General features: G+C 39.0%; 1 long non-coding RNA gene across 1 annotated transcript in view; it reads left to right on the top strand.

The window, feature by feature from the left end:
• LOC123603992 overlaps positions 1–21,962 on the top strand; it is a 427,987-nt gene that overhangs the window by 328,910 nt on the left and 77,115 nt on the right. The window lies entirely within an intron of this gene.

The following is a 21,962-nucleotide window of genomic DNA, read 5'->3' as shown; positions in this document are numbered from 1 at the left end:
TGGTCTGAAGAACAGGATGGATTCTTCACCTTGACACCCCCAGGAACAAACCACAGTATTACCAGAACTCCCTTTTTATTCATTTTGACCATTTTCTTTTTGGTGTGTATCATAATCTGATGCGTAATGAAAACCAGCTGTTGCCCCTCAGAGGAAAAGGCGAAAGAGTCCGCCAAGTCGTCTAAAACCTGGATAGGCAGGGAATCAGCAGCCCAGGATCTCACTTATTAAGTCCTTAAAGAAAGATGGAGTTTGATGGGAAGGAGGAGGGGGTAAAAGATTACTCCGTTGGTCATTCTACTTTTTATCAGATAATAAGTTATCCGTGTACACTATATATTATCTAAGGCTCCTGATCTTTCTCAGTTGAGTACTGTATGCTCCATTGGCATTTTGAGATTTATCCCAGTCTGCCCAAAAGGAAAAAAAAAGTGCATCCTATTTATGATAGAAACAGGATTCAGGATTCAAAATGATGACTAATTATTGACAGGGGTAAATAGAGAATTATCTGGTTCCCAGTTAATATAAATTAATATGTTTAATGTAAGGGTAGGACAGAGCAAAGGGGAGTTCCCATTTCCCCTCGTAAAATATTTACTATTCAGGTCCTCACCAGCTCTACCAGTCAAATATTTACTGTCAAAGTTCAGGAGCAAGGTGAGACATGTGGCCATTCACGGTGTAATGATCTGAGCTGGCCTGAGTAGAGTCGGATCCCCCCCCCCCCCCACATTTTAGTCTTCATTTAACATTCTGGCTCTCTGTGTTCATGGAAACAAATCATTGAAGAGTTTTCTGTCAACCAAGTTACAAAACAGAAATTATATGTTTTATAAAGGCTCTTGACAGACCTAGGCATGTATTTTTGAGGTCTTTGAGATTCTCTGGTAAAAGTAATAACTAAATTGTCCATTTGGAAGTCTTCTTTTATTTGTTCATTTGATCACAGATTTTCCATTCATTATCTTTCAAATCAATTTGGAATATAGCAGAGAAATTTATCTGTAAACATTGTTCATTTTTTTTTTTCAACGTTTATTTATTTTTGGGACAGAGAGAGACAGAGCATGAACGGGGGAGGTGCAGAGAGAGAGGGAGACACAGAATCGGAAACAGGCTCCAGGCTCTGAGCCATCAGCCCAGAGCCTGACGCGGGGCTCGAACTCACGGACCGCGAGATCGTGACCTGGCTGAAGTCGGACGCTTAACCGACTGCGCCACCCAGGTGCCCCAACATTGTTCATTTTTAGAATATCTTCACCATTCTCAGTATAAAGGTAACATTCACTCTAGAGTTGAAAGTACACCGTTCTCCATAGAGCACATGATATAATTTACTGTATGGACTCACATATGATTTTGAGGTTCCTTGTCGATTCCCTCTGATGGATGAGAGTAAAGAGAGGGAGGGAGAGGAGGGAATATTTAAGGTAGAGCAGGGGGACAGAAGAGCAGAAAGAGATCCTTCCCTGCCCCCATGTCTTTTCATCCATGTCATTTGGCCTCCATTTTGATATTAAATTCACATCTAATTTTTTCTTTCTATATCTGTCCAAAATAAGCAAATATGTGCTGTTTGTTGCAACAGTATTTACACGTCTGAAATGACTCAGCTTTCAACACTTCCTAAAGATTTGTGAGTAGGACTCCTGCCCTCTGTCTGGCTTCTAAGAGCAATACAGACCTGAGTCAACTTCCTAATAAAACTGACCAAAACACCTAACTAGAATTCATCTATTCCTCTGAGGAGTATAAACAAAGGCTGTTGGAAAGAATATATCAGTTCTGCTACTTCGGCTGGCTAAATGGGAGCTTTTCTCCTGGACATTTCTCTTCTGTTTTAATGTCTTCAACTGCAGCAATGTGCTAAACAGAGAAAATCCATTCTCAGGACTTTCTGGGATTTGGGTCAAATGTCCCTTGGTTGTCATTCTAATCTTAAAGTCCTTTAAACAAAAGAGCTTTGTCTCAAAACATGGATCAGTTATTTCCTAAATTAGGTGAATAGCTTACCTAAGCTAAGACAGGAAGCCACTTTATTAATGGAGTTCAGAACAAACCCACAACATTAAAACACTTGATATTGCACATAAATACAAAAGGGAAATAAATCTGGCTGAGAACAAGAAAAATGCCTAAGTCCAATCTCTCTTAAATTCCTTGAAGTTAGAGGAAAAAAGCACTTATGATGCCCCAAATTTTCATTCCATTTTCAACTTTTCTTTATTCGTTACATTATTTTCATTAAAAGCTGGTGTCTTAAACACTCTGTGCTGTATTTATTGTTTATTTCACAATAGCTCTTTGGAAGAACTGCTTTCAAAAACTCATCGGAAGACATGAATAAAATGCCATTATTGACATGAAAATATGCCTCACCAGGATTTTGTTTTTAGTTGCCTACATTTCTAACCCTTCCTTGTTTCAGGAACGTTGGAAAGGGTTGAAAAAAGTCAGTATTCTCTCATCATTACCAGAGCAATTCTACACATTTCTCTCCATGCATTTTCCCAGATTCACAGCTGCTTCAGACAGCATGGCCCCCAAAATAAAAAATAAATTAATTAATTAAAAAGAAAGAAAATGATTCAGTGGAGGGCAGTCTTGTGACCAATGGTAATTTCAACATGGTGCACACCAGTATCTTCCAAAGTGCGTTTACAGATCACCTCGCATCAGAATCTTTTTTCTTTTTTTTAAGAACTTACTTGCACACGCTTTTCCTTACAATTCCTGAATCTTCCAGAGAATGAGACCAGGAATTCTGTACTTTGGACTAGCTCTCCAAATGACTGCTATGGATGCTAAATTTTGACAACCATTGGAATTGCATAAGCCTACCAAAACACCATTTCAAGCAAAGGCTTAAGGCATAAAATGAGAGATGAATATATATGGCTGTTGCAAAACAAAGAAGAAACCATTGAACAACAGATACCATAATCAAAGTTAATGTGATCCATAGCCAATAAGAAATTAATATTCAGTATAAAGACCCACAAATCAATAAGTTAATGGCATATAATTCAGGAGACAATTTAGGCAAAGTATTCGGAAAAAAAAAAACTTCAAAACCGATAAGCTCAAATATTCAACAAATATGAAACGATGTTCAGTTTAAGTGGCAATCAGGGAAACGCAAATCAAAACAAAATTAAAATGCTATTTTACAAAACAGCAAGAATTCGGAAGTGTGATATTATCACTCATGATCAGAAAGCAGGAACTTTCAGAAACTACTGAAGCATAAATCGGTACTACCACTTCGGAAAGAATGTGGAAATGTCTAGCAGAACTAAAAATGTGCATGCCTATAACTCAGAAAGCCCATTTCTAGATATATAGTTTATAAAAACAATAAACACTCAGCCACATGCAAAAGGATATGTGCATGAGAATATTCATGATAACTCTGCTTATAATTGCTCAGTCAGAAATGACCTAAGGTTCATTAAAAGGTACAAGGCAAATGAAATATGGGATTTTCATATGACAGAATAACGTATGACACTTAAAAGAAATGAACAGGAGACATATATATCAGAATGAATAATTTTAAAAAACTAAATTGAGTGAAAAATTAAGTTACAGAAGGAAATGAACATTACTATTTATATAAAACTGAAAGACAATAAATATGTGTGTGTACATGCACATACAGAGACATGGTAAAAATGCGTGTGTGTCCATAACTTTGCTGAGGATTATAAGATTATAAACCAAATTCATTATAGCAGTTGCTTCTGGGGCATGAAAGACAAATGGGACACAGGAGGGAAAATTCAATTTTTAAATATCATCAATAATAAACTAATACTAATGTTTTTATTTGCTAAGTGCTTTATGTATATCACATAATCTCATAACAATCCCATAGGATAATGGTGCTAATATCCTCTTTTTTCAAATAAGGATTTTCAAATGTTTTATTTCTTGCATTTATACACACACACTTTTAGGGCAGTGAGACTGCTCTGTGTGATGTTATAATGGTGGCTACATGTCATTATGTTTTTGTGCATACCCATAGAATGTATAACACCAAGAACTATAATATAAGCTATGGACTTTGGGTGATTATGATGTGTCAGTGTAGGTTCATCCTTGTTTAAAAAAATAAAGTACCATTCTGGTGAGTGATGTTGATAATAGGCAAAGCATGTGTGGTAGTGAGGACATATTTCTGTACCTCCCTCTCAATTTTGTCATAAACCTAAAATTGCTCTAAAAATGACCTTGAATTAACAAAACAAAACAAAACCTGAGGATCAGAAGTATAAGTGACTGAACAAAGATCAATGGATGGAGAATGAAACTGGCTTGTCTGAATCCACAGCCTGTTTTTAGCCTCAACACGGGGAGCACTAACTAAAATGTAAAAATACAACCAGAAATTCAGTCAAGAGGACAAGCAGTGAGTCTCAGATGGACAAAGATGGATGTTAGGAAGAAAGAAAGAGAGGGAGAGAAGAAGAGAGATTAGATTGATTTTTCAATCCGAACCCCTTGTTTTTTCCATGAAAGAAGTAAGCTAATCCCTTTTTCAAAAAATACTGTAAACATGACTCTACACGTTACTGATTCATTAAAAGTCAAGCTCGGGAATAAATGTAGCCTTAGGTTCTCTCTTCCTGCATACTCTCAGAGCTCCATTTGCTTTTCCAGAAATTTGTTCCAACAGCTGAATGCTGAATTTTTTTTCCAATTCCATTTTTCTCCTTTAAAAATGTCATTCCTGTTCTTTCAATTTTGTAGCCCATTATTGGAATAGAAATTATTCCATAAATACATTAAGATTTCCTCCTTTAAATAATGTCTACTATTTGTGTATGCCTTGAGAACAAACAAAATGCTCTCTTCAAAATTCCTGTTTCCCAGCTCCCAGAGCCTACTTTAGACAGTCACTCATTCAACCCTCTTATCCTTTCCTCTTAGTTGTTCTCTGCTTTTGAATCTGATCACGGAATCCTATTATGGAAATTACTGACCACTTTGAATGTCTTAATCCCTAGGGGCTGGTCAACCCCTCCCCACATCCAACAGGAAGGAGAAATGAACAAAGAAAGAAATCTGAGAGCCCCTACTTTTCTTCGCCTCTCTTTGGAATACTACAGATGTATCACTTTGCAAGCAAAAACCCGGTGCTGCAGGCCCCTGTTAGCTTTGCCAGGGGAGTTAATTCAGGTGATCATGTACAGCCACCACATAGTTTAGCCAGCAACAAGCCCAATCTGTATGATGCCAAAGGAATGGTGGGCTTTTTAGAGGCGCTATTTTCTAAATACTTTTTGTTTTCAATGTGAAGGAAAATAATTCAGATAAGTAAGTGCTCATTAGCTTTGCTAATTACCCTCCAAAGAATGGAAGAGGTTATTATAAGGAGACACTGCCATACTGTTGCGTGTTCAAAACTCAGGTCGGTTGTGTGAAGTTTAACATATGGACTAGAAGTAGCAGCAGATCACTGCTGAGGTGATGAGAGATGGTCCAGGTTCCCGTAGGAGACGAACACACATGGAGAATGAGGTTCACTGTGCAGTTTAAGCAGTGTCCATTCATGGAACTCATCAAGGCTGTGCGGTCCCTTGCTCTGCATGTATTTATATTAACCAGTATGCAGGATTGGCTACTCAATTAGGCTCCTTGGAAGATTGGATTTTTAAAAATGTTTATATATTTTAGAGAGAAAGAGAGAGAGAGCAGGAGAAGGGCAAAGAGAGAAGGAGAGAGAGAATCCCAAGCAGGCTCCACACTCAGTGCAGAGCCTGATGCGAGCTCGATCTTACCGTGAGATCTTGACTTGAGCTGAAATCAAGAGTCGGAGGCTTCGCCGACTGAGCCACCCTGGCACCCCAAGATTGGATTTATTTTAAGGATACACGTGAATCAGAACTGCACAGAACCAGCTTGCATCTCTTCTGATGGTGTGGATGATCTTTCTTTATGCTGTCTCAATTCCTCTAGATGTGGTCAGTTCTTGTGCTGGAGTTGTCTGCTGGACTTTCCTGAGGCCAGCTGCCTATTTCCCCTGGTGTGGGTGGTCTGGTACAAATTAAAAAAAATAAAAGTCTCAATGCCACTTATATAAAACATAAAAATATAGAAAATAGTCGCCTGCTGATCTAAATGCTATGTGTGTCTGATCCTATTCTGTTTATTCACCTCTCCCAATTTTCCACTTCCACTGAACCTATTCATAATCATGATGGAAACTTCTAGTCATTTACCTTACCCTCCTCTCCCCAGTCCTTCTGACCCCCCTGAGCTTCATTTGGCTGTGTTCCCAGTTGTGAGCCAGTGACAGGCATTTTAAGCATGCTATCACCAGAAGCCACTTTTATTCCATCCCTCACTTCCTTGATTCTCCTATTTCAACTTACTGACAAAAGAAAATCCATCCATTTACAACATCTTGCTGTATTTCACCTCTCCATCACAGAATCTCTTTCTTAAATCAACTAGGCTTTTCTAGTTCTTTCTCTTGTTTGTTTCTTGGTGTTGCTCTTATTTTAAATGTATGTAGCCTTATTATCTTTCAAAACTACATTTTTACCTGAGCTCTTCCTTCTTTTCCTATTGCCTCCAAATTACTTTCCATTCTATTACCTCCTGTTAGTTTCCATCTAACCTGTCTCTTCTGTTTTCTAGTTGGTCTCCAGACTTCTCCTACTCAATATACACACATGTTCTAATCTGACCAAATCCTGGAGGAAAAGCAAATAACTCCTCCTTCAATCTTGCTTCCTTCTCACACTGTCATCTCTTGCATTTTTAATGTGTTTTATGATGTTCTACATTCAAATAAACCATTGCACGTCAGTCTTGCCAGTCGCGTCAGTGCTGCTCATTGATGAGTGAGGAAACTGTTGCTCCAAAATGTAAAATCGTTTGCACAGGCACCAAAAGATAAGTGACAAAGCTCAGCTCCAGCTCCGTTCTTTTGACCCCACTGGCGTTTGAGACCACTGGAAGTCCTCCTGCATTCTCTAAGACATGATACTTTGGGGTTCATCTTCTATATTTCACTGCTGTAACCATTTCATTCCGCTAACTGCCTCCACCTGTGATTTACCTTTCTAAGTAGGTTTTTGCTGAGAGTTCGGTACCTGGATGTCCCTTGTCTTGCCTTCACACCCTCTTCCTGAGAAACATATCTATTCATGAGGCTAAAACTTTCCCGTGGCTCTCTACCAAATTACATTTGAACCGAGGCATTTCTACCAAGGTCCAGATTTCATATTTTAGCTTCCACCTAAACATCTCTATATGGATGGTTTCCAGGCACCATAAACTCAATAGATAAATTAATGGTCTTTCCTACATGCAAACAAAGAAAATCAACAAAACCATACTACTCCCCTAGGTTTCTTTTTCTTGATTATCTATGCTATTATTTACCATTTCTCTATCCAACTGGAAGTCCAAGTGGTTTATTAAACTTTTCTCTCAATGCCTTATCATCTAGGCTTATGATTTCTACTTCTGAAGTTTCTTTATAGCGTCTTATTTCCCTCTCACATGACCAGTGTCCCAGTGCAAATACACAGCCCTTCTCCCATGGATTATTCAAATCTTTACTGAAAGATGACTTCACCTCATCCTTTTCCTTCCCAGATGCATTCATTACATGACCTGGTCATGCCACCCCCTTGATTAAGGATCTTGGATGCAATCTATTATTTATATAAAAGATACCAAATTCCTTTCTTAACCTGTTATTCCAAGCCACTCACTATCTGACCCCAACATAACTTTTCAAAATCATGTCCCATTAGATCTGACTGTTGAGTGCAGTTTTGCCAAACTGGACAATTTGTAATGCTGAACAAGACATTCACTCTCTCACTTCTATAACTATGGCACTCCTACAGCTGGGGAGGCCTTCATCTCCACTTGCAAAATCCTCTCCACCCTGTAATACCCAGCTCAATAGGACATTCCCATGTTTGTTTTGTTCTGTCTTCAGTGTTGCTAAAAATTATCACAAAACTGAATACTGTTCAGGCCTTCTCTCAACAGATGAAATACACACACACACACACACACACACACACACACACACACGCACATATATATGCTGGGAATATCAGTGATCTCTCACGATAGATGAAATACACACACACACACACACACACACACACACACACACACAGAGCAAAACCTTGGATTGTCAGCAACTTGTTCTGCGAGCGTTCCACAAGACAAGCAAATATTTCTAATAAAATTTAGCTTGATAAACGAGCGATGTCTTGCAATACGAGTGGTACGTGATGGCGAATGTCACACGATCACAACTGAGCCAATGGTTCTTGAAATTCACCTTGATATACAAGTGCTTGGGTTACAAGCATGTTTCTGGAACACATTATGCTCACAAACCAAGGTTTTACCATTTGTATGTATGTATGTGGATAAAAATGACCAGAATTTCTATGTAGAGGATTAGGGCAGTTACTTACCCAAAAAAAAGTCTCCCCTTTGCCAGGTCTTATGAAACATGACTCCTCCACCTTCCTGCGGTGGGCTCATCATTGACTGATAGACTTCCTGATTCCACAGACCCCCTGATCAGGGCTTTCCTCTCTTTTATTCCAATCATCTTTCATTTCTAAGATGCTGATCTCACCTTTGTTCTCCTCTGCTGAGGTTTTACAGAACTGTAGAAATTATCAAAAACAGCAATGTCTTTATACAGCACTATCAAAAACTTGGCCCAGTGGATTGGGTTAAATAGTGTTTTCTCCTGAGATTCATGTCCCCTGGAACTTTAAAATGCGGCCTTACTTAAAAATAAGCTTTACAGATATAATTAGCTAAGATGAAGCCATCCTGGATTGGAGTAAGTCCTAAGTCCAGTTGCTGGTGTCTTTATAAGAAGGCCACGTGAAGACACAGAGACACACAGGGAAGTGTGCCATGTGAGGATATGGAGGCAGAAATGTGAGTGATTTGTCCATAAGCCAAGGAACACTAAGGATTGACACAGCACCAGGAGCTAGGAGAGAGGCATAGCATAGACTCTTCCTGCTGGCATGTCGACTGAGGATTTCTAGCCTCAAGGCTGTGAGGGAATCAGTTTTTGTTGTTTTAAATCACCAGTTTGTGGTATCTTGTTACAACAGTTCTAGGAAACTAATGCATTCAGTCAACCCATGGGATCAGAAAACTGACATCGAGTTTAATCAGAACACATCTTCTGCATCTTCCTTTGGGTTCCTTTCTCCCCGCTGATATATCCCAGAAGGTCACAACCATACCCTTCTTTGTGACAGACTTGTTAAGGTTTTCCTCAGAGCCTGCCCCCCTACCCTGCCCTCTCCCTCCCCCACGATCTTTCTAGAGGACGCTTCTCTCCTCTATCGGCATGCCCCTTGAACTACTCCAGGAGGATATGTCTGTGAAGCTTCGGTGAGAGCCAATTCCGACATAAAAAGCCAACTCCTTTATCGTCTACTCTCTCCGGCCAATACGAATTTCTCTGCCTATTGTAACTTTACAGAACCCTCTGTCTTTATTACATTTGTCACATTCTGCCTCAAGCGGAAGCTATGTGCACCAAAATTTTGCATTCCTCCCATAGCTGATTAAAACCCGTAAAGGCACCAGCTTTCATTCTGTTTGTATACAGCACAATGCCTTCAGTAATAAAGTCATTCAATACCATTTATTTCCAGCCCACAATATAGCAAGAACATTTCAAAGTACTTAGTTGGTGTTTGGTCAACATGCCTTGGGTGAAAATGAATGATATCTGAAGCTTTCCTTTTTTTTTTTTTTTTTTTTAATTTTAACCTGTTGAAAAATGAGCCTAGACCTTTCTTTCCTTTAGCTTACCTACCCTTCTGGTTAAATTATTTGATATCAGACACCGTTGACATCCCTTCTTTTTCTTTGAAACAGGAAACAACTCCAAGAATACATTAATCTAAAGCCACTACACTTCTAAATCTCAAAGAACAGAGAGCCAAGGAAGCTGGAGAGAGGCCAGAAGTGACCAACTTTATTCCCCCACTCTGTATTGTACACCGCCCCCCCCCCCCCCCCCCCCGACACACACACACCCGGTCTAATCTTCCCTACCCTACTAGGTGGTTTAAGAATTTTATCCTTTCTTCAGACTGGAAAAGGAAGTAGGGGCTGGAACTAGGTGTATACAAGTTGTTGAAAAGGCTTTCCGTGGATTTTGAGGACTGAGCTAAGAGTATGATTTTTATAGAACAACCAGAGCCTCTAATTTGAGAATGAAGGTCCACACTCATTCTCTGGCCTGAGTCCTATCAGCAGAATCACTGAGGCCAAGACTAAGAAATAGATAACTAATCTCTTCTCATGGGGAGGCTAGTAAGTAAATAATGCAAACACCGAGTTCTGCCAAGAGGAAGAAACCTATAAGCCAGGCAACTGCTGAACACATTGCCAAAAAGGAGAGGCTTCCACATTAATCACTACAGCTTTCAAAAAAGTAAATCAGGTTCAAGAGCAGTCATTCTCCTGCAGAATGTCAGTGGCAGGCAAATTGGCCTCCAAGCACTGTGAAATTAGATCAGCCGTTCTGGCGTTCTCATTTCCATCGGATTCCTTTGAGGACCTTGCACATTTATCAGATAACCGGACCAATCTCGGACACTCCTTCAGAACCCACAGATCTGTGATTTACTACGTTCTCCCAGTGATTCTGACACACGCCCAAGGTGGAACCCCTTCTTTCTGGCTCACATACCTACTCCGGTTCCTAATGTTGACCTTAGTCCAGTTTCTTAAGTTGTGAATCCGATTCTCTCATCTCTAAAATGGAGATAATAAATAGTACCTTATCCTGGGTCTACTGTGAGTATTGGCTAACATAGTACAGGTGAAGAGCAAAGCAGCATGAGTGTCACACAGTAAGCACTTAGGAAATGTCTGTGCTTATTATTACTCCTACGAAAGAGGCTCGCTGCCCCATGGATAGCTGCAGATACGAAATGCCCTTCAACACTTTAACCGGAAATTCTATATGATTCATGCTCATTGTAAATCTGGATTGCTGTATCAGCCATTTCCTGAAAGAGATAATTATGACGTGCTTGTTAATATTACTTTTATTTGTTGAAATACTCTTAGAGTGTTTGATCCTCAGGAAGTTATCATCACCAATGATTTTATGAGTGTACTGAGAGTAATTTTTAGGTTCCAAGCAAGAGAAAAGCAAATATGAATGCTTCTCTGCTGTTCTGAGATCAAAGAGCCTGAGTGACGTGATCACGTCCCTACAAAAAATGCCAAACACCAACCTGCTGATAAGGCTGCTGCGGGTGCCTTGCATCTGTGTGCCTCCCTCAATGCCTACCCCGGCTGTCTGTTGACAAGGAATATTTTGAAGTGTCTAAGAATTATTTTATGACTCTAATAATCATTGTTTCTTTAGTGACTCAGGTCTACACCTGTAACACTCAGGTTTTAGGAGGGGGATTTTTTGGTTTGGTTTTTTTGTTTTTGTTTTTTTAAATCAAGGAACCTTATTTTCCTTGGAGGATCCTAAAGAAGAGATTGAAATAATAAAAATGGAGAAACTTTGTCAAGAAGGCTGCTATCTGCACTATTGAGCTCCAAGCCCCCTCAGCTATTAAAATAGATATACTCTGTCGAGTTCCCGGGAATGGGAAATCCCAGACTACGATAGGCACTTACTCAATGATCGAAGGGGATTCCGCACCATCGTGCGTGCATACACAGTGAACCCATACCCACCCACCCCTTTCTCTTCTGTGGTCTTCTATCAGTCTGTTGACTAGGATTTGCAAATGCGACCATGGAAAGCTCCAACATTTAGAAATAATTACTACATTTACTCGTAATTTCTAAATCACACCAGCTGCCATGGAGCATTCTGCTTCCTGTAAGGGCTTTAACAAAGCAACTTACTGCCATCCTTTGATAAGAGTCTGTTTTACAGGGCTTAGAATTTTGTCAGGCCTGAATATCTAAGATGGTTTTAAAAAAATAAACTATGCTGTCTTCTTCCCTAAAAAAGTGTGCTGTGTTTTCTCGTTGACTATGAATGTTTTATATTTTTTTCTGTTTTATTTTTCTCTGCTATCAGTTTGATTAAAATGAAAGTCCAAGGTAAATATATAGGAATCCAAAGTAAGAAGAGGCTTATTAAATGTGTTTTTGAATATCATGATGCCTGCCTCAAAAAACAATATTAAAATTTCACTGGCACACTTATGTTCAAGTGACTCACATAACTTTCCTTTTACTATTAATTACTTATTAGGAAAAAAATCATTGTCTCATCATGGGTAGGGGCATATGTTAACGTTTATTAATTTAAACAACTAATATATATTTAGATATATAATTTTGTTGGGAAAAATTCTAAAAGACTATATTAAAACATGAGATTTTCTCAAGGGAAAAATTAATAAAAAGTATTCATCACCCTATGCCTCTAGAAATCATCTAAAGTAATACTACCCAATAGATATATAATGCAACCCATGTATGCAATTTTAAATGTTCTGGTAGCCAAATTTTTTAAAGGTAAAAAGGAATAGACAAAATTAATTTACATGCTTTATTTAACCCAATATAATCAAAATATCATCATTAAAACGTGTAATCAGTATTAAAAAATCACTAATGAACTACCTTACATTCTTATTTTTTTATTAGGTCTTTGAAATCTGGGGTGTGTTTTATACATACAGATTGTCTCACTTTTACTAGCCACATTTCAAGTGCTCTGTAGCCACACTTGGGTTAGTGGTTACTGTGCTTAGCAGTGGAGATCTAAAGAATTGTTTTTAAAAAGGAAGGAAAAATAAAGAAGCTAGAGAAAATCAGAATGATGGCAAAACTTAAATTACAGACTGAGAGGACATTTATCATTTAAGGCTTTATTTTTTATTAAATTTTTTTATTGTTTATTTATTGTTGAGAAAGAGACAGAGTGTGTGTGGGGGAGGGGCAGAGAGAGAGGGAGACACAGAATGCCAAGCAGGCTCCAGGCTCTGAGCTGTCAGCAGAGCCCGACTTGGGGCTCGAACTCACAGGCTTGAGATCATGACCTGAGCCGAAGTCAGATGCTTCACCAACTGAGCCATCCAGGCACCCCTTTTATGGCTTTATTTTTAAGTCTCAAAGAATAAGACACAGAAATGCATTCATTTGTGATTATTACGACACCAATCTATGAAATACAACTATGTTTAAATCGGGTAAAAGGCACATTTTCTATGATTTAATATTAAAAAAAAAAAAAAACTATTTCCCTTGTCACTACTGGCATGAGTTTGTAGATCTGAATGGAAAAACAATTAGGACAAAACAGCAAGTATTTAAGTACGTACTTTAGGCTCCACACTTTGCTTATAGCTGTGAGACATGCAAGAATCTTAAATGTGTTTCCTATGCAGTAGGTGTAGTATAGTGGAAGGAGCCAGATAGGTCTAGATTTGAATTTTGGTCAAATACTATGCTGTCTGAACTTAATTGACTTGTGTAAAATAGATGTAATAATACCAGCCTCACAGACTATGGTGCTGTAGATGAGGCCAAGTACCCAGCGTGGTACCTGTCTCACAGTGATTCTTCCATGAGGCAGACTCCATTTTACCTCCTTGACTCTGTTTGATGATGAGTTATAGTCTACTTTGTGAAGGAAAGATGATGTGTCCAAAATAATCTTCAAGCAAGGCAACATAGCCTTTAATTTAAGGTCTACCTGTGTGAAGCACGATTTAAGAACGGTAGAAAGTTAGAGAACAAGAATTGGAGACTGCCTGAAGGAAATGGGGTTTGAGCTTTCTTTGATCGTTATAAAGATTTGGAAATGGGGGAAGAAAATGGCAGACAAGAAGATTCAGACAGTGTTACCCAAGTAATGTGTGTGGTGGAGTGACCAACTAAGCCAGTTTGCTTGGAACTTCAAGGTCTGTGGGATGCAGGATTTTCAAGGCTAAAACCGAGGCAGTCCTGGCCAAACTGGGATAGTTGGTTACTCTAGCACAGGATAAAGAGAAGTAACAAGTTCAGCTAGATGGTGATAAATGTTCATGTTGTGAGACTTCTAGAAAATGGAATTAAATGGTTGGAGGGGGCAAGGTTTTGACGGGTCTTGAAAGAAAAATGGGGGATGTGAAAAACAACACTAGAGACTATTTGTGAACAGAACTAACAAATGTGAAAGAACACTGGCTGTTGAGTCAAGAGAATTGAATTTTAGTTCTGGTCTACCACCAACTCTGATCCTCCCACAACCTTCACCTCCCAGGGGCTCAGTTGTCTCACTTACAAATGAGAAGGCTGTAACAAATAACCTCTAGAGCCTTGTGTGGCTGGACTCTGTTGTGATTCTGTTAGAAATAAGAAATCATAGAAGGCTTTTGACCATACTGGTGGTCCAAGATGAGTCTGAAAGGTATATGTGCAGGTTAGCAGTTTTCTTTATCATCTTGGAAACATTTTCATACTCTCTCCAATATCATTACTCAAAAGTCTTCTAGAGACACAAATGGATAATGTTATGTCCATTTCTTCTATTAAGAATGGGGTGGGGCGCCTGGGTGGCACAGTCGGTTAAGCGTCTGACTTCAGCCAGGTCACGATCTCGCGGTCCGGGAGTTTGAGCCCCGCGTCAGGCTCTGGGCCGATGGCTCAGAGCCTGGAGCCTGTTTCCGATTCTGTGTCTCCCTCTCTCTCTGCCCCTCCCCCGTTCATGCTCTGTCTCTCTCTGTCCCAAAAATAAATAAACGTTGAAAAAAAAAAAATTAAAAAAAGAAAAAAAAAAAAAGAATGGGGTAAATCTGTAGAAAGTGAGTTTCTGAGTTATCTGGGGATAATGTCCAAAATCCCATTGAGTTGAGGTTACTTTTTCATCACTTTCAAAACATTAAAGTTGTTAAGATACAATTGTTTCCAAGAATTCAGAAGGAAGATGACAGACTAGACTATACCCATGAACACCTTCCTGAGTACATACTTTCATGAGTTACTCTCTCGCTAACAGATCCCCCAAGATAGAATTTTCGGTGTTGTTTTCAAAAGGTAGTTTTGACATCAGAAGCTAGGAAGAGAAAAGGAACGACCAAGGAAGGCAAAATGAGTATGAAAGCTAAAGGTACACTCTCTAAGACAAATAACTCTGGCTTTATCTTGTGTGAATTCATTTCCTTTTTTTTTTTTTAAGTCTATTTATTTATTTTGAGACAGAGAGGGACAGGCAGAGAGAGAGGTGGAGAGAGAATCCCAAGCAGGCTCCACACTGTCAGCAAAGAGCCCAACTTGGGGCTCGATCTCATGAACCATGAGATTATGACCTGAGCCCGAAATCAAGATTTGGACACTCAACCAACTGTGCCAGCCAGGTGCCCCTGTATTCACATCCTTTCTATTTATGGCTTAACTATGAGAGTGGTAGCTAGTACCTCCCAAGTACGAAGCTTATCTATTGGCTTCCTAGATCCTATTGGCAGAAACACGGCTCTAAATTTAGTGTTTATAACCAATAAACATTGAATGCTAGACATTAGCTTCTTGCCAGAATAAAAATATCACTATACATCTTCATGGAAGGAAGAAAAAAAAGTCGTGTTTTGGAAATTCAGTCAGTGAGAGTATCCATGCAAAAGAATGATGGATCATATTCTACCTGTTTAAGGGAAAAGGAAGAAACACCTTAATTACACTAATGGCTTAAATTTTTTTTCGTGTAATTACAAGTCTAAAGTTTTTCTTTGCTGCTAATTTTGTATGAAACATATTCGTGCTAAATATTCCCTTACCATACACCTAGAGATGTTTATTGACACAAATGCAGGGTATTTGAATTTAGGGGGAGAGGGTCATTGAAGCCAGAACTCAAGGCCAACCCCTTCCAACAGTAATTTGTGGGTTTTCCTACATTTAGTGGTTACAAAGAAGCCTTAGACTCTGTGGGTCACGACCAATACTGCGCCATTATTTTATATGAAATTTCAGAAAAAAGAATCCTTACTCTCATAACCCAGTAAATATTTTAACTCACTTTAGCTGAGTATAGGGCTGGTGGTACGGAAGGGGTGAGGAAATGTGGGTGGCGTCACATAAATGAGACCAAATTCCCACAGAAGGGACCTGCGTGTCCAGTTTACCTGAGCCGTGAAAACAAACTTGTGTCTGGGTGTAAAATAAAGTAGTAATAAAATAAATTAGGCAGTGAGCCACATTTAGAATCGATGTCCTTTTTAAAAAAAAGATCTCTTTTGTTAAAGTTTATTTTTTATTTTTGACAGAGAGAGAGAGAGAGAATGCGAGCGTGAGCTAGGGAGGGGCAGAGAGAGGGGGAGACAGAATCCGAAGCAGGCTTCAGGCTCCGAGCTGTCAGCACAGAGCCGGACGCGGGGCTCAAACTCACGAGCAGTCAGATCATGACCTGGGCCGATGTCGGACACTTAACTGACTGGGCCACCCGGGCGCCCCTCCTTTTTTGTTTTGTTACGTGAAAACCTCTATGTAAAAATAATGTGTTTTTAAACAAAAACAAAATATCCACTTGTATGCATAATGTATAATTTATATAATGAAATTTACGTGAGTTTCCGCAAACAGAAACGTTTGTGCAGATGCTGTTCGTATTAAGAATCATAAAAAAACACAAGGTAATACTGACCAAGAATAAAAAAGAAGGTAATAAGGATCAAGAATAAGAGGATGAGCTGGGAAATGTGGATTTCCAGGATTCTGAAAGTATAATTTGAAAGATAGCCTGGCAATTAGCTCTCTCACACATTATTTCCACTCTGACCACTAGCTGAATATGCTAAAATAAGGGAAGGTGTAAAAAAACAAATCTTAAAACGATGTTAGTGTTCTGATTAAAAAGAAACAAGGGGGAAAAGACCAAGAACATAAATCTGACTAGGCAAACAAACAACTCTTGCACATAGGGGGGGAAGGAAAATACCATTTCATTGGGATGGTAGTTTGATCAAGGGCTTGATCTGATCATTACATTTAATATTCTCCTCCTAAAAATTTAGCCCTAGAGCAGTTAACAATGAATATGTGGGTGGAAAAGCAATAACACGTTTCATTTCAGATACAAGTTAAAATATCCATGATTTTTAGGTGCTTTCTGTAGAATCCCAATGGAGAAAAAAGCTTTGGGAATCTACAGCATGAAGATGACAGTGATTTATCAGAATTTTGTTTTGAGGTTGATATGATGAGTGTAACATTTTAGCCTCTTTTCAAGAAATTGGGTGTTTCATTCCATGACTCAGGCATTCAGAAGCTGCATGGCTAATTTTATGGATGAAATAAGCATATTTAGTTTCACTTATTTGCCTTCAATGTACAGAAATAATTTTATTTCCAAGGTTCTGTCAGTAACTCTTTCCCCTTAGCTAAGAAGTAAAAATAATATATTGTTGTAATTGGCATTCAGCTGTAGCTTTTTTTTAGAGCTCATAATATTAATTTCATTTGACTAAAACACAAGACTTTCTTAACTGGAGAGAGACTCTGTTGGAATTGGGATAACAGAAAGATTAAAGAGTTAATAAACATTGGTATCTAAGATATACCAGGATGACAAATTCTAAAATGTTTTAAAATATTTACAAGTAGAAATATTAAAAACCTACTCCTTACCCTCAGCTGAATTTCTTACACGTAACTGCAGAATGGAGAGAAATCATGCTGGAAAGAAAAAAGGGGGAAACAAGATGATGTATGTGGACAAGTGCTTGGGGGCAAAGAGAGTGTAAAAGTCTTTATCAAACAGAAAAAGTATACCCTGACTATACATTAATAGTGTTTAGCAACATGCAAATGAGCCTGTAATTATGTATCTGTTTCTACATCTTCCTACTCCCTACCAAGGTCACCATGTTAGAGCCTTTGTAGTCTTATACTGATGTGGGAAGTTCCATTTGACTTTCTAACGTTGAAAAGCCTTTGGGATGCCACTTCTGACCCAGTGAATACCCTTCCCTGCCCCCTTGTGGTTGCCAGTGTTAGAGACCAGGTTTGCCAGTGTAGGTAAATGCCATTAGCACTTTATCACGGTGCTTTCTTTGTAGCTATCTTGGTTGCAGCTTTCCCCAAAATGTTGGCACGGCCACTCCTTAATATCTCGTCAGTGTTGCTAAGTAAGTGCTGACATATGTTTTAGCCACAAAACAAGTAGAGTACAGAAACCCACTCGTGTCTGGAGTCTTGGTAAATGACAGGACCACCTGACCAATTACTTGGAAGAGAGAAAGTAGCGAAGCATGGCACTAAGCAACTGGTCTGCCATTAGTAAGTAATGAAACTCTCTCTCTCTTTTACACCATACATCAAAAGTAATGGCAGAAAGATTCACGATTCAAATGGAGATTTCTGTTTCTAGGATAAGCTAAGTTGTTGAGACCAAGTCTCTTGCTGAAAGCAGATATCAACTCAGTAGATCTTACTTTTTTGGTGTTTATTTATTTGTTTTGAAAGGTGGGGGAGGGGCATAGAGAGAGGGAGAGAGAAAATCCCAAGCAGTCTCCACACTCTGCCCACAGCCTGACGTAGGTCTCTATCTTGCGTACCATGAGATCATGACCTGAACTGAAATCAAGAGTCGGACACTTGACCGACTGAGCTACCCAGTTGCCCCTCAACTCAATAGATTTTATACTAGTAATACTTGAAAGATGAGCAAATTCACAATTAAAGTGGGAGGTTATTGCTTATCTCTTCAGGTAATTGCCTTAATATTGGAAAGATTTCAATCCTTCAAAACTGATCTTTAGATTTAGTGCAATCCCAGTAAAAATTCCATTTTCTTCCTTTGCTAGACCTTCACAAGCACATTTTTAAAATTTTGTTTAAGTTTATGTGTTTTGAGAGAGAGAGAGAGAGAGAGAGTCCGAGTGGGGGGGGGGGAGGCAGAGAGAGAGGGAGAGAGAGAGAGGGAGAATCTCAAGCAGGCTCAGCACTGTCAACACAGAGCCCGACGTGGGGCTTGAACTCACGAAACTGTAAGATCATAACCTGAGCTGAAATCAAGAGTCAGACGCTAAACAGACTGAGCCACTCAGGTGCCCGGCAAGCACATTTTAGAATTTACATGAAATTGCAACAAATCATTAATAGTTAAGAACTCTTAATGAGGGACAGGTGGGCGAACTTTCTCCTCCTAATTTCAAACCTTATTTGAAAGCAATAGTAATTGAAGCGATGTGGAATTTGCACCGAGATAAACATAGATAAATGCAAAAGTATTTGAGAGCTCAGCACAGACGGTGGATACGCACACTTAACATGTGACAGAAATGGCAGTGCACAACCAGACTGGAAAACACAGATTTAAAGACCCTTTGCATTTTAATGTATTAACATACATTATTCGTATTTGTTTGTTATTTTTAATTCCAGACTTTCAGAAATGTTGAAATATCAGTACTTTCCCAAATAGCTTAGCCTTTACCCAGATTCTCCAAATATTAACATTTGCACGCGCACACTCTCTGAGTAAATTATACATGAAAGGATAAGTACAGCATGACTCCATTCACAGAAAGTTCAAAGACAGATGAAAGTGTACTCTATCACTTAAAGGTACATACATAGGTAATAAACCATGAAGAAAATGGAAGTGATTTTAATATAAGTCTGGATGGCAGTTACCTCGGCAAGATAGTCAGAGAAGTGAACTGAGGCTCCTGAGATAAGGATGATGTCCTTTCTTTTTTTTTTTTTTTTTTTAATGTTTTCGAAATTTGTATTTTTAGATAGAGAGAGAGCATGAGTGGGAGGGGTCAGAGGGAGAGAGAGGGTTTTAAGCAGGCTCCACATTGAGCGCGGAGCCTAATGCAGGGCTCAATCCCACGACCCTGGGATCATAACCTGATCTGAAATCAAGAGTCGGACACACCCAACTAAGCCACTCAGGTGCCCCATCCTTCCTTTCTTTATTTGAGGGAAGTCAATGTTATATTTATTTAAGTAGATGTAGTTCACATTATGACACATGTTTTATTCATGTTTCCGTGTATAATACATTTGATGATAAAATGAAAAAAAAACATTTAGAACTTTAAACACTGTAACTGGTTTTCTCAATCCTTTAGTAACCTATGGTAAAATTGACTTTATCAATGATAATCTTTTGTCAGTAAATATCACAGGTTTGATATTTTATCAAATATCAAATCACAGGTTGAGATCTTATCAAGGGAACCCTTCGGTCTCAAGTTTTTTTAGAGAATTATTTGCTGATAGTAGTGGAGAACCCATTTGCCATGCTATTTATCAAAGTTAAATAAACAGTTACTCATAGCTTGGCTAGACAGGTGTTTAAAAAATACAGAAGACAGGTTTTGGCCTGGAGAAATAATCTTAACAGATGAACATAATACCAGTGACTTAATGAGAAGCTAATTAAAGGTTAAGACATAAGGAACACCTACTAAATCTTGACCAGGCCACTCACCAACCTACCAGTTCTGGGCCCAAATCCTCGGCCCTCATGTGACTGTATGTGAATTATTTATGCTCCCATCCAGCTAGTCCAACAAGATAACTGTGCTGGCAGTTATTCCCGCGTGCTCTTGTATCATCCATTTTCTCTCTCAATGATATCATTTTTGTCATAATTCAAACATGCTGTTATTGCTTGCGTCTTAGAAAAGCAAACTGTTCCCTCTATAGCAAAATTTCAGAAAACTATTCATCGTGTTCAATTCGTATCTTTCTGTATTGTTTTAAACTCGCTCCAACCAGGTTTTTGCCCCCATTCCTCCACTGAAACTTCTCTTGTTAAGATCTCTGGAGACTCCATATTGCTAACATCCATGATCAATGATTAGTCCTCATTTCATGGGACCTGTCACCATGCATTTGACACGGTTGGTCACTCCCTCATCCTGGAAACACTTTCATTGCTTGGCTTCCATGACATCACTCTATGATGTTTTTGTTTTGTTTTGTTTTGTTTTTTTAACTTTCTTCACTGACTGTTCATTGTCAACCTCCTTTGGTGCTTCTTTATTATTCCCATCAACCTGGAAACACTGAATATGCCTCCCAGTCTCCACCCCCAAACCATGGGTTTCCTTTCCTTTCCTTTCCTTTCCTTTCCTTTCCTTTCCTTTCCTTTCCTTTCCTTACCTTTCCTTTCCTTTCCTTTCCTTTCCTTTCCTTTCCTTTCCTTTCCTTTCCTTCCCTTCCCTTCCCTTCCCTTCCTTTCCCTTCCCTTCCCTTCCCTTTCCTCTACCTGTACTCAATCCCTTGATGATTTCAGCTGGTAGTATGGTATAAATACCACCCGTGTGCTAAGGATCCCCACATTTACATTTCTAGCCCAGGCTGTTGCACTTAATCCCAGACAACTACTCAACACCTCCATTTGGATGTCTAACAGACTGAACTACTGGAATTTTTCCAGAAGCTTCTTACCATCTTACTATCTCAGCCAAATCACAACTCCATCTTTCAAATGTCTTTATGTCATTCTAGATTCCTCCTTTTCTTTCACACCCCATGTCTAATCTGTCAGTTTGTATGGTTGGCATTATCTACTCTCTCTAATGTCTATGTAATATTTTCTTAAACTATTGCAGTAGATTCCAGATTGCTCTTCTAACTTCTGCTCATATTTCTCTAAAGTCTGGTCTTAATCCTGCAACCTGGAGGATGTTTCTAAAACTTAAAACAGATCATGCTCCTCCTCTGCTCAAAAACTTTTCAATGGCTTTTCAATTCAGAGTAAAAGATAAAGTCTTAAATAGCCTACCAAGCACTCTGTGATGGAGTCTCTGACCTCATCTCCCGAGTGCTTGCTCCAGGAGGGCCAGACAGAGATAGACCCCATTACTATTCCTGAGATGGGCATGCTTCCACATGAGGACATTTGAACTTCTGTCTCCCTGGCCTGGAATATTCTTCCCCCAGGTTTCCGGGTGGTTTTCTCTCTTGCCTCCTTTGCTTAAATGTTAACTTCTCAGTGAGGTAGTTTATTT

The sequence above is a fragment of the Leopardus geoffroyi genome, chromosome E1, assembly GCF_018350155.1.
Source record: "Leopardus geoffroyi isolate Oge1 chromosome E1, O.geoffroyi_Oge1_pat1.0, whole genome shotgun sequence".
Lineage (NCBI taxonomy): Eukaryota > Metazoa > Chordata > Mammalia > Carnivora > Felidae > Leopardus > Leopardus geoffroyi.
The sequence above is the reverse complement of the archived record's forward strand: the minus strand, read 5'-3'. Positions and strand labels throughout refer to the sequence as shown.